At 43.0% G+C, this 13,547-nt stretch overlaps 1 protein-coding gene and 1 pseudogene across 1 annotated transcript in view; both read left to right on the top strand.

Annotated features, from left to right (window-relative positions):
* Window positions 1–11,694, top strand: part of Hus1-like (Hus1-like checkpoint clamp component) — a 163,832-nt gene extending 152,138 nt beyond the window's left edge. The window contains exon 8 of the mRNA XM_080278839.1: window positions 11,451–11,694. The gene's annotated coding sequence lies outside the window, so the exon portion shown is untranslated. The remainder of the gene's footprint in view (window positions 1–11,450) is intronic.
* On the top strand, window positions 2,505–2,623 carry LOC145408138 (5S ribosomal RNA; annotated as a pseudogene).
* Window positions 11,695–13,547: the final 1,853 nt, after the last annotated feature.

Genomic DNA, 13,547 nt, shown 5'->3' with positions numbered 1-13,547 from the left:
GCAGAAGGATGAGGAAAGAATGAAGGAAAGAAAGCCAGAAGAGGATGGAAGGAAAGAAGGATGGAGGAGAGGAAAGGGCAGACACCCGAGTGCAGCAATACATCGTGAGTGGATGGTGAGCGCCCCCACCGACCACATATATGTATATATATATATATATATAAATATATACAGTAATCACTCTAATATCCGGACGCCCAATATCCAAACATCCCCACTACCTGGACATAATCGCCCCGGGATCCAATATTCCCCAAATGGTAACCCCCCCCCCCGCACGGGAGAGCATTGTTGTGGCGCGTCATTCCTCCGACGTCCGATAGAGTGCCGCTACATCCTCCCCACTTTCCACCTGTCTCTCGCCGCGAGTGCACGCTCGTCGTTATGGCTGCCCACGTGATCGCTTTTGTGGTGGTGCCTTACCTGCTGCAGGCACTCCTGCTGCCCTCAGGCCTCCTCTTAGTGTGTGTGATGATGGCTCCGCCACCTGAGAAAAGGAAGAGAGTGGTGTTGACTCTGGAGAAGAAACGGGAGATATTGGAGAAAATATATGCGGGGTGGTCTTCTTCCCGCATTCTCCGCGAGTTTAACCTGGCCCGGTCTACTTTGTTCAATATTAAGAGATCCCGAGACAAACTCATGCAGTACATGGCTGACTTCTCGTCGAGAAGCAAACGCAACGTGGAGAGGAAGGTTATGTTTACCCCCAAGTTTGCAGAAATCGATCGATCCACATTGATTTGGTATCGACAACAACGTGCTGCTGGTGTGATGGTACGTGGAATGGAGCTGAAGGCTGCTGTTGAGAAGTTCGCCAGGCTTCACGACGCCCTAGACTTCAAGGCATCCGAGGGTTGGCTCTTTGCGTTCAAGTTATGGCATGGCCTTACCAACCGTAAAGCACATAGTGAAGCATTGGACACTAACGAGGATGGAGTTGACGAGTTTCGGCACAAGGTGAAGGGCTTGATCGACAGGGAGGGCCTCAATCTTGGTCAAGTCTACAGCGCAGATGAAACTGGCCTATTCTATCGCTTGCTGCCAACGAACACTCTAGCCGAGGAGACGGAGAAGCGTGTACCTGGCCGCAAGCTCTCCAAGGAACGGATATCTGCTTTGTGTTGTGCCAATGCTAATGGCATGCACCGGCTTAAGCCCGTTTTTGTTGGCCGCGCAAAGCAGCCGTGGTGCCTTCGTGGGGTGATGGATCTCCTTCCTGTCGTCTGGTACCATTCTTTGAAAGCATGGTTTACAGTTGTGATCTTCAAAGACTGGTTCCACAGCCAGTTCGTCAAGGAGGTCATTCATTACCAGATGAAGACACTGGGAATCCCGCGCGACCAGGTAAAGGCCCTCCTCCTCGACAATGCACTTGCCCACCCGTGCGACAAGGACTTGGTTGCTGAAAATGGCCGTATTAGGTGCATGTTTCTGCCACCTAATACGACTGCTCTCATCCAACCAATGGACCAAGGAGTGATCGTGGCAACAAAGTGCCTATACCGTCGGAAGTTCCTGGACTAGGCGATGGTTGTTCTCGAGGACGAGGACGAGCGCAGTGAGGGACGGGACACACGAGGCAAGCGGACTTTGGAAAACCTTCGCCGCTACAACATCAAGTCTGCACTGTACAACTGGGCTAGTGCATGGAAGGAAGTCCCTGTGAAGACTCTGGAAAATGGTTGGTCTCGTCTGCTTCTCGAAACGGATGTGGAGTACGATTTTTTAGGATTTGACGTGGATGACTTCCATGCACGGCTACGTACGCACGGCGATGATGTTGATGTGGATGATGTTCGTTAGTGGTTGGATGACGACGAGGGCGATCCTGGGTATCAGACGTTGTCTGATATTGAGATCTCGTCTTCAGTTGCAGGTGTCAGTACCGAACTTGAAGATTCCGACGAGGAAGGCGACGATGATGAGGACTCCTCTCAGCAGGACACTACTCCAGCCATCCCCAAGCTGAGCGCACTCCGGGAACATCTAGAGTTCGTCCTAGACTACCTGGAACACCCGGACTGCAACAGGGAGATGGGGCCCTTGGGACTCGTGGAGGAAGTGCTTGCTTTCAGGCAGCGCATCATCAATCGTCAGAATCGTTGGTCATTGCGTCAATGAACCATTGACAGTTTTTTCAGGCCCGTGACCCCCGCTGTGCCCAGCCCTGGCTCCACTCCGTTGCCTCCAGACAGGCCCTCGTGCTCCAAGCCACAGCCCAGCACATCAGCCACGGTGGAGTCACCGCTCAACGTGAGTTTGCGGCTGTCTTCAGAGTCGTCTGCAGTGGGTATGCCATCACCACGACCCAGCGATGCACCCTTAGGTCACCTGCCAGTGATACTCTCGGACTCTGACAGTGAATAAACAGCAAGAACTTCTCCACTAGACCACACGGGAATTTAGAGTGTTGTGCAGTGAAAAAAACAGTGTGTTGTGTTAAGGATTTACAGTTATGAGAGAAAAGACTCATTTGGAAAAAAATTTGATGTAAATAGACTTGTTTGTTTGGCCATACCACGTTGAGTACACCGCTTCCCGTCCGATCAGCAAAGTTAAGCAACGTTGGGTCTGGTTAGTACTTGGATGGGTGACCACCTGGGAACACCAGATGCTGTTGGCATCCCTACGTGTCAAGTGGGGTTGGTGGAGGATTAGTGCCCCTCCCTGTAAAACAATTAACTCTAAGCCCTTGGCCACCCCGTTTGGGATAATGAATGAATGAAAAGTTAAAGTGCAACACGTAGTAAGTTACAATGGAGCATTAGTTAGACAAGAGTGCACACTGTGAAGAGAACGGACTTCTGTGTGCGATTGACTAAGTTCAGTGCAAGACTTCAGGAACAGCGTACTGCAAGTGCTTCAGGAAATCCTTCTTACTGTCAGAGTCCGAGAGGAGGCGGTTATTCATCGAGGTGGCCATGGACTTGCTGTAAGTAGGCAGAATGTTTCATACTCTACTTTTTTCCATACTATACTTACCTCATTTCACTCTTTAATGTCCTTTATTGGTGTGAATAGGGTGTTAGGAGCTATGCATGTGCAGTAGGAAGGTGTTTTTCTGAGTTAGGCTAGGTTAGGGTCCATAAGTACCAGTCCAGGAGCCAGTCACCAGGATGTTTATTATTGTATGAACCTACTTCTAAACCCTCATTTTATGTTTCTTTTGCATTTATTTCAGTCATTTATGTGCTTTATTGGTGTGATTTGGATCTTAAATAGGTGCTATGCATGTCCAGAGGGAGTTGTATAGGTGTTTCTCTGAGTTAGGGTCCATAAGCTGGGGCCCAATATCCGGACAGAACCAATATCCGGACCTACCTGTGGCTCTATTACGTCGGATATTGGAGTGATTACTGTATATATATATATATATATATATATATATATATATATATATATACAGTATAATATATATATATATATATATATATATATATATATACAGTATAATATATATATATATATATATATACAGTACAATATATATATATATATATATATATATTGTTTCGTATGACTCGAATTTGAGTCATCAGGATCACAACAGCTGGATTTATGATGACGTGAAATTATGTCATTGGAATCTCGAAGGTTTTTGTGTGTGTGTGTGTGTGTGTGTGTGTGTGTGTGTGTGTGTGTGTCCGACTCTGGGCATAGGCTTCACAGCCTGCTATCAAGGCCCAGTAGTCCTCCTACATACCATAAACCTCTGCATGTCACCACTTCGGCTCTAACACCCACCGTCCATATTGAATACATGCTAGGGCTGTCTCATACAGGACTGGTGTATTGGTATTAGCGGGGCTATTTTTATGACATGTCGTCGGGTCTTCTGGTAGATCAATAAAGTCTTATTTTAATGAAATTCAAATCCTTAAACTGTTCCCTGCCCCAGCTGGGATTTGAACCTGGGTCTGGTAGGACTGCAGGCCACCTCTGTACTGATTGAGCCACCGCCTCCCCTCTCCTAGATATCCACCAAAGATTTACTGTTTATTGACCCTTTGTTCATTATAGCAAACCCTACTTAACGTCAGCTACATGGACCTATCGGATATACAGTAATCTTCCCAGTAACTGGTGTAAGACAGCCAAAGGCATGTCCAGGAAGTGGATTCATCTGGATACTGGGACTCTGCCTTCTGGACTGGTACTTATGGACCCTAACCCAACCCAACTTTGAAAGCCTCCTAAATAACTCCCAACCAGACATGTGCAGGACCTATTTAAGACCCTGTTCATACAAATAAGGGATTTAAAGCATGAAATAAATGAAAAGGAACCAGAGAATCAGGAATTAGAAGTGAATATGGAAAATATTTAGCAGTACACAGGGTAGTTCCAGGACGTCCGTGGCCATTACGAAGATTAACCCTCCTCTAAGGCTCTGGCATTGGTGAAAATGCTCTTGAAGCACGTACAGTTATCCAGTGTTGTGCTACACTTAATTCTTTGCACTGTGAGTTATAATTGTTTAATTCTGCACATTCTGTTCTTAATTGTGCCATGCCAGTTTCAACTGCCAGTTTGCACTCCCACTTAACCTTTTTGTGCACGGATAAGTTTTTAAGTTTTCTGTGCTACGACACATCAACTTTTCTCCCTTCCCCTCCCCCAGCCGCTGTGCACGCCAAAAAAGTGTATTCTCGGCATATTTTCACTGTAGCACCAGTCGAGCAGGGCAGTACTCACGAGGTGGATGGAAAGCTGATGACAGGGAGTGCTGGAGCTCCCGTTTCATCAACCCTCAGGACTAGTTCCTGACCATCCCCCTTTGCTGAACTTTTTCAGTATCTCAGTTACACAGAGAGTAGGCCAGCATGCTCTCCAGTACAAATTTCTCTAACTATCTACACCAAACTACATGCACAGTACACACTACACTTCCTATTCAAAATTCAACAAAAATGGCATCTCTACATCAAGCCTCGGAGTCCCCAGGGGGGGGGGGACCATAAATGCCCCCACCATCCGCCCCTCTCCCGGTGATGACTCGAGGTGCCTGGAACCACTGTCTGACTCTCTTCTTCTTCATTTCTGCAACATTCGCGGCCTTTCCTCTAACTTTCGCTCTGTTGAGCACCACCTCTCCTCCTCTAAACCTCACCTTCTTTTTCTAACGGAGACTCAGCTGTCTGAGGCAACTGACAGCAAACCCTTTTCTGTATCCTCCTACTTTCTCTATACTCATTTCAAAGCCAAAGATGGCTGTTGTGTATATATACGCAACGACTTCTCTTGCTCTCGTTTTCCTGAACTCGATTCTTCTGAATTCTCTACACTCTGGCTTCGGCTTTCCTGTTATTCTCTGACTAAATATATCTGTGCTGTTTACTTATCCCCTAATTCTACTGACTATCAAAAATTCTTTGACTGTCTTACTTCTACGATGGAACACATTCTATCCATTTCTCCTTTCTCTGAAATCTCCATTCTAGGAGATTTCAATGTTCACCACCACCTTTGGCTCTCCTCTCCTTTCACGGATCCACCTGGTGAACAAGCCTACATCTTTTCTATCCTTAATGACCTAGAGCAGCTTGTACAGCACCCTACCCGTATCCCTGACCGCCTTGGAGAGAGCTCCAACATACTTGACCTCTTCCTCACAACTAATCCTTCTGCTTACTCTGTTAATCTTTTCTCTCCATTGGGCTCCTCCGATCACAACCTTATTACCTTAACCTGTCCTATCACTCCGGTACGGCCTGTGAACCCTCCAGGGAAACGTCATCTGTGGCATTTTGGAGCCGCGGACTGGGAGGCCCTCAGGCAGTACTTCTTTGATTTTCCCTGGAATGATTATTGCTTCCATGGCCGGGAGCCATCTGAGTGTGCCTTGCGCATTATGGAGGTTATTCTCTCGGGCATGGAAGCATACATTCCTTTCTCGTATCCTTTGACTAACGCAAGAAAGCCTTGGTTTAACCCCTTAACCGCGGAGCGTCACTTTCGTGACGCTTGGGAGCAAGGGATCATACCGCGGGGCGTCGCTTTTGTGATTCTGTGTTATTTTGAATTCACCCGGGCGTCCAAGTGGGGGCTTGTATCATCTATCAGTACTGCCAATGTCCAACACTAGTCAGCACTCCTAATCTCATCTGTACTCCCATCCATTGTTGACAATTTAGCCATTTCTCCCCGTTCTTGACTCCCCTCCCTACCCCCCCTCCATTACCCTATCCTCTCGCCTGCCTGGCTGTGCTACGCTAAGTAAATCTTCCCTCAAATTTTTCACTGATTTCATCCATTGAAATAAGCCCTATGTCCTATTCTTATACCAAATAATATATACAAGAAAGAAATAAGGTAAGTGAGAGTGCCATACACCTGGAATTGGCTAATTATCACCTGACAACACCTCACGTGCACTCGTTCGGTAATTTTTGCTGTTTTTTTCCCCTTGAAATATGCCGTATAATCTATTTTCGTAATAAATATACATGTAAGGAGGGAAGGGAGAAGCCTAAGTGATATTTACATTCACCTGGAACTACCTAATTTATAATGTATTGTCTAGATTTCCTGCCAATCATATCAGTGCTACACAAAGCTGTTTCAAGATTTAACATTGGTAGCTCTGATTATATATCTCCTAAGTAGGCCTCTAATCTATTTTCGTAATAAATATACATGTAAGGAGGGAAGGGAGAAGCCTAAGTGATATTTACATTCACCTGGAACTACCAAATATATAATGTATTGTCTAGATTTCCTGCCAATCATATCAGTGCTAGACTTAGCTGTTTCAAGAACCAATATTGGTAACTCTGAATAAACCCTAAACAGGCCTCCAGGCTGGCCCTGCGTTATCAGTTTACTCTCATCTTCCGAAGTGAGGGGACGTATGTTTCTTCTTGCTGACTTCAAGGCCTTTTTTCACCCCCATGCAAATGGCTCTGTGATCTTTACCCCCTACTAAACCTCGTGTGGAAAGAGGTAAAGGGCTGACAATTGATAAAAGAGTGACTACGATCTTTCTATTGAGTAAAACAGTGCAAGTGGAATTGTAAATAATGTGTAAACAGCAAGTGAAAGTAATGAATGTAAATATACGTGAACAATGGAAAATAGTTTTATAAGTTATTTCAAGTGACAGTGCACAACACAGTGTAAATAAAATAGAAATGTAAATAACGTAAATAAAATAGAGAACGTAAATAGAAATGTAAATGAGTAGTATTATAAGAATACGAGTATATACCCTAGGAGTAATGAAATTGAAAGTTTCACTCTAGCATGTCTGAATGCTATGAGTTATGAGAATGAAGATGAAAGTGACATTCACTCTCAATGCCAGTATACAGGACGAGGAAGTGAATGCTACGTATTTTACTGAAAGAAATTGAATCCCTACAGTGACAATAAACTAATACTACTGAAGGAAACTTATGGATAAAGACTGTAGATATATATAAGTGTTATATAGTAATAGAAATATAAAGTGTGAGGGGTTTTATGAATAATAAATGACAGAGTAACAAAAGCGAACTAGTGCCAGTGCGACGATCAGACGTGCTCGTAATTTCCATTGCTTTCACAGTATTTTTTTTTTTTTTGAGTATGGATCCCAAACTACTTGAAAATTGTAGAATAGTGTTTCTAGTGTTTGTATCTGGCTGTGGTAATCATATTACGGGTTGTCGGGAAGTGTAAAGTGGAGACTTCGTTACCCCACTTCAGAGGTCTCCACAAGTCCTACGGTAACCGACGAAGGCTCAACAATCATTCCAGGAGAAAGCTGAAGGTATGTGCCATAAGCATATGTAATTTTATTATTCTAGGACTAATAACTGATTTTTGGCAAATATTTTTTGAGAGTCTGTCGGAGCCCAAATAACACCGCGGCACACGCAAGTCATTGGTAAACAAGCCCGCGGTGTAGGGGTTAATCACGCTTGTTCTGATGCTGTCCGCAACAAGGAGAGGGCCTACAAAATGTACCGGAGCCAGCCCACCCCTGAATCACATCATCTTTATGTTTCTGCCCGGAATCGTGCTAAGTCTGTTCTTCACTCTACTAAAAATAATTTCATCCATACTAAATGCTCTCAACTCTCCAACTCGAATTCTTCCCGCTCCTTCTGGCACCTTGCCAAAAATCTTTTTAACAACTTTACCTCATCATCCTTCCCTCCTCTTTTCTACTCTGATGGTTCTGTAGCTATTTCTTCTACTGATAAAGCAGATCTCTTCGCACAGACTTTCTCCTCCAATTCCACCTTAGACGATTCCGGTGCTGTTCCTCCATCACTTCCCCCCTCTGACTTCCTCATGGCTGACATTAAAATTTCTTCAGTTGATGTATTTTCTGCCATCACTGGCCTCAGTACTAACAAGGCATATGGGCCTGATGGGGTCCCTCCTGTTGTTCTCAAGAACTGTCCTTCTGTGCTTACACCCTGCCTAGGCAAACTCTTTTGCCTTTGTCTGTCAACTTGTACCTTTCCTTCTTGCTGGAAGTTTGCTCTCATTCAGCCAGTCCCAAAGAAGGGTGACCACTCCCAACCCTCCAACTATCGTCCAATTGCTTTAACGTCCTGTATTTCAAAAGTTTTCAAGTCAATTCTCAATAGAAAAATTTTAAGGCATCTTTCCTATCACAACCTTCTTTCCGATCGTCAGTATGGGTTCCGTCAGGGACGCTCCACTGGCAATCTTCTCATCTACCTTTCAGACTCCTGGTCATCCTCCTTTCGGGACTTTGGCGAAAGCTTTGCCATTGCACTTGACATCTCAAAGGCTTTCGATCGAGTCTGGCATAAATCTTTAATTTCCAAACTGCCCTCTTACGGTTTCTGTCCTTCTATCTATGCCTTCATCACTAGCTTCCTTTCTGGTCGTTCTATAGCCGCTGTTGTAGACGGCCATCGTTCTTCTCCTAGATCTATCAACAGTGGTGTTCCTCAGGGCTCTGTCCTATCACCAACTCTCTTCCTTTTATTCATCAATGACCTTCTATGCTGTACATCTAACCCTATCCACTCATACGCTGATGACTCCACCCTTCACCTTTCCATTCGGTTCCCGCAACGCCCATCTCAACAGTTACTTCAACAAACAAGGGATGAGGCTATGGCACACCTAATGTCTGACTTGGCTCGTATCTCTGACTGGGGTAAAAATAATATGGTTGTTTTTAATGCATTTAAGACTCAGTTCTTACACCTATCAACCCGACAAAATCTTCCACAGGTATACCCACTAATGTTTAATAATATTCAGCTTAATCCTGCATCATCCATGAACAAGCTTGGGGTTTCATTTACTCGGGACTTATCTTGGAAAGATCATAGTACATCTCTTGTAAAATCTGCTTCCAAGAGATTGGGTGTGCTAAGCCAACTCCGCTCTTTCTTTACCCCTGCACAATTGTTGATTCTATACAGGGGTTTTATCCGCCCCTGTGTGGAGTACAATTCTCATGTGTGGGGAGGCTCCCCACATACAGCTCTTCTCAATAGGGTGGAGTCAAAGGCTTTTCGTCTCATTAACTCTCCTCCTCTTACTGACTCCCTTCAACCTGTCTCTTCGCCGCACTGTTGCATCATTGTTTCTTTTCTATCGCTACTTTAATGGTCACTGCTCCTCTGAACTGTCTGCATGCATTCCTCCACCTCTACGACGGGCACGTAGCACCCGTCTGGCAGCAAACTCTCATCCCTTTTCTGTCCAACTCTCTAATGCAGTCTTTCATTTATGCAACAGGCCAGCTCTGGAACTGTCTCCTTCTGTTCTGTATTTCCTGCTGCCTATGATCTCCAGGCTTTCAAACGTAGTGTGTCCAGGCTTCTTAAAATGATCGGATCTTGAATTTGGCTCTCTGTTGTATTTTGTTTTTCTCTTGGAGGGAACTGTTACTGCTGGCTCATGGCCTTTGGTTCCTTCTTCCTTGCATTTAAAAAAAAAAAAAAAAAAAAAAAAAAAAAAAAAAAAATCCACAAAATCCACATATTCCTATTCTTTGATGTTTGTTCTACACAATAAGCCAAAAAATAAATAAATAAATAAAACTACAGTATACAGTATATACGTTATGGCCATGTGAATAAACATGCAGGAACATACATCTCACTTCCCAACATCATAAGTCAAATGTTTACTAATCAATCCTTGCATGTTATCCCATCATTGGAGAGAATTTTATTAGCTTTTGAATGAGTGGGGTCCCAGCTTGGTACGAGGTATGGTGTTCTAGTAATAAGTGAAAAAGTAAAACCCATTTCCGACAGACAACAGATTTTTTATTCGGGGAGGTATAGCAAAAAACGTTTCTTGGCACTGTTATGTTTTTATTGTATCATCTTATGCAGAATATCATTGGCTTTCATTTGAGACCACAATGGTAATTCTAGACCTCATAGTTTTTGAGAAAAATGCAAAAAACTACGATGTACCCATGCCGTGCAGGACTTCAGGGCGGTTTCCTGCCTCCCTCTGAGCTACTGCACATATTTCACCTATTCCTTGTACACTAGATATGCACACTATGTTCACATGATTCACTGTCACTGTTTTTATAGTTGAATACTCACATTTGGTGCAGGGTAGAGGCAGCATAGTTGATTAGAAACAGTAGCACAATCTTCATTGGGCCAGCGGCTGATAACGACCAGGAATGCTTCACAAACACCAAATTTCCTATTGCAAACACCAAAGCTAATCACAACAGTGCCCCAAAACTGTACATAAGCATTATTGGTATAGTGAAATACGTTACACAGCCGGGACGTGGGTAAGAGTGGAAATTTAAAGGGCCAAACTCCACTCACAACTCATTTGGTACCGAATAACCTGTCAGCTCTCTAACGGGTACCGGGACCCACAGTTGCCAATTCATTACTTTTGACAAGCACTAGGCAAGGTATGACACCTCCAAAAATGACACCGAATGGGCGAAAACATTTTTTATGACGAAAGTTTTTATGCTTAAATAACGACAAAGGTGTCAGCGAGTATAGTCGCAGCCACACCCAAATGATGACTAAGGCATCAATGCGGGCAAAGGGGTTAATCCTTTGCACTCTAAATTCTAATTTCTTAACACTGCACAACACTGTAAATTCCCATGTGGTCTAGTGGCGAGGTGTTGCAGTTTATTCACAAAAACAAACACGTGCGGTATCCATTGTGATGAGCATCTAGTCAGGATGGTAGTTAGGCGGTAACTGGGGAGGGGAGGAAGGAAGGGGCCACAGGCAAACACAGCTGTTCGGCTCCGTGCGCCAAATTAAAATTACCTTTTTTTTTTTTTTTTTTTTTTTTTTTCCCCCTGAAGTCCTGGGCCTAAAATGTCCTGATAGTGAGGTGTCCAGTTCTTGGGCGTCCGGGTAGTGGGCAGATTACTGTATCATTAGTCTCTTCCCTTAGTTGGTTCAATGTAGTGAGGGTTCACACTTGTTATCTCAAATTTACTTATTACTAATTTTGAACTACATTATTTACAGGTGAAGCAGATGGACAGACAGACAGATGAGATGTAACAGATGGAAAGAAATTTTGACGAAGACAACAGGCAGAAACAGCCGAGTTTCAGTACTTGATTGCTATACTGGAAGTGTAATTTTAATTCCATTCACTTACAGTATTATGTTAATTCTAACTCCTCTCAAATATACTGTTATGTTTAATATATATATATTTTTTTTATGTATGCAAACCATTCCTTCCATGACTCCTTCGTCTTTTGTTTATAAGTTTTCTTGGTGTTAGAGCCATAAAAATGTAGGTGTTTAAAAATATCACCAAGAAAAATTTAGTTTAACCATGTTCCTCCTGCAGTTGTGTACAAGGCTTTTGTCTTTCAAAAGACACTATTTATTGACACACACACACACACACACACACACACACACACACACACACACACACACACACACACACACACACACACACACACACACACACACACACACACACGAGCAGCCGGAGAGAGCGGACGTCCCAGCCATCGCTCCTAACCTTAAGTAGTTTCAGGAATTTTGTCTGTCCTGTCTCCTAAGGTCTTGCCTTAAATTTAAAATAATGAAAGTTAATAGACTACCAAAAATGTAAAGATTTATTGGCTATAGTATACATGAATGTTTGTAGTTTTTTCGGTAACAGCTGTTTTGGTACTTTACATTAAACATGGCCGAAAATATAAACAATGAGGGACTGGAATTTCAAGGATTTGATGCTAATACCAATGTTTTGGACCTGGTTAAAACATTAATTATGAGGATTAGTGAATTCGAAAAGAAAGTAGAGAATCTAGTGATAAAAGATGTGTCTGAAAATACGGAAACCACCATACAGAGTCTGATCCAGTCCAATGAAACAGCCAATGAAGAAATTAGGAATTTGAAGCGGGAAAATGTTGAACTGAGGAAGAAACTAGAAGAGAGTACTAATAAAACGGAGAAGGTGAGTAATGTATTAGAAGAACATAAGGCAAAGTGGGCACACGTAGAAGAAGAACAGAAAGAAGTGATCAGCTTAAGAGAGATCATCCAGGAAGAAAGGGAAATGAACAAGAAAGAAATGGAAGAAAATGTAGTGAAAATACTGAAGAAAAAAGAGAAAATAGTGAGAGAAACTGTAGAAAGGAACAGATGTGTGGTAGTGTTTGGAAACAGGGAAGAGGAAGAAAAGGTTAAGTTCGTAAGACTCGAGAGAGACACGAACATGGTGAGAGGAATATTAGGCAAGATTGACCCCGAAGGAGACAAGTGGGTAAAAGAAATTGAGGAAGTAAGGAGGATAGGGCCTTACAAGAATGGGGAAACAAAACCAATGAGAGTCACGTTTACATCAGAAAGTGTAATAAATGAGATACTTAAAGTGACCTGGAAATTAAGCAAAGAGGCGGGGATGGAAAATATTATAATAAGAAAAGATCTGAATGAAGAAGAAAGAGAAGTTTTAAAATCATTAAAGGAAGAAGTAAAGGAAAAAAATGATAAGAGGACAGAGGAAGAATGTAATACTTTTTTTTGGAGAGTATTGGATATGAAAGTAAGGAAATGGTATTTAAGGAAATAGAAGTGAAGGAAACTAGGGGGGATGGTTGTGAAAGATCAGAAGTTGAGGAAGTGGTACGGACAGAGAGTAGGAGAGAAGAGGGTATTAATAATGTCAAAAATAATTTGAAGGTGATATATACTAATGTTGATGGTTTCATATCGACATGGATCGAAATTAATGATTTCTTGAGAGAACATGAACCTGATGTCATGTGCTTTGTAGAGACCAAATTAAGAGAAGATATTGATGTTCATTTGGGAGATGGTAAATACAAACTGTGGAGAAAAGACAGAAAAGAAAAAAAAGGAGGAGGAGTGATGATAGCAGTGAAGAACAACATAAATGTAGATACTGTGGAAATGGGAGAAGGCAGGGCTGAACATATATATATGAAATTAGAAACTGGAGAGAATGTTAAGAGAGATATGGCCATAGTGTATGTTCCCCCAAAGACGAGAGCATGGAAGGATGACGAATACCATGAGATGTTGTCAGATATGGCTAGCTACTTGCAAAAAATAATTGAGAAAAGCAATAAT

This window comes from Coenobita brevimanus, chromosome 75 (assembly GCF_032717465.1).
Source record: "Coenobita brevimanus isolate Jiangsu-jjx chromosome 75, ASM3271746v2, whole genome shotgun sequence".
NCBI lineage: Eukaryota > Metazoa > Arthropoda > Malacostraca > Decapoda > Coenobitidae > Coenobita > Coenobita brevimanus.
This window is presented reverse-complemented; position numbering and strand designations above follow the sequence as displayed.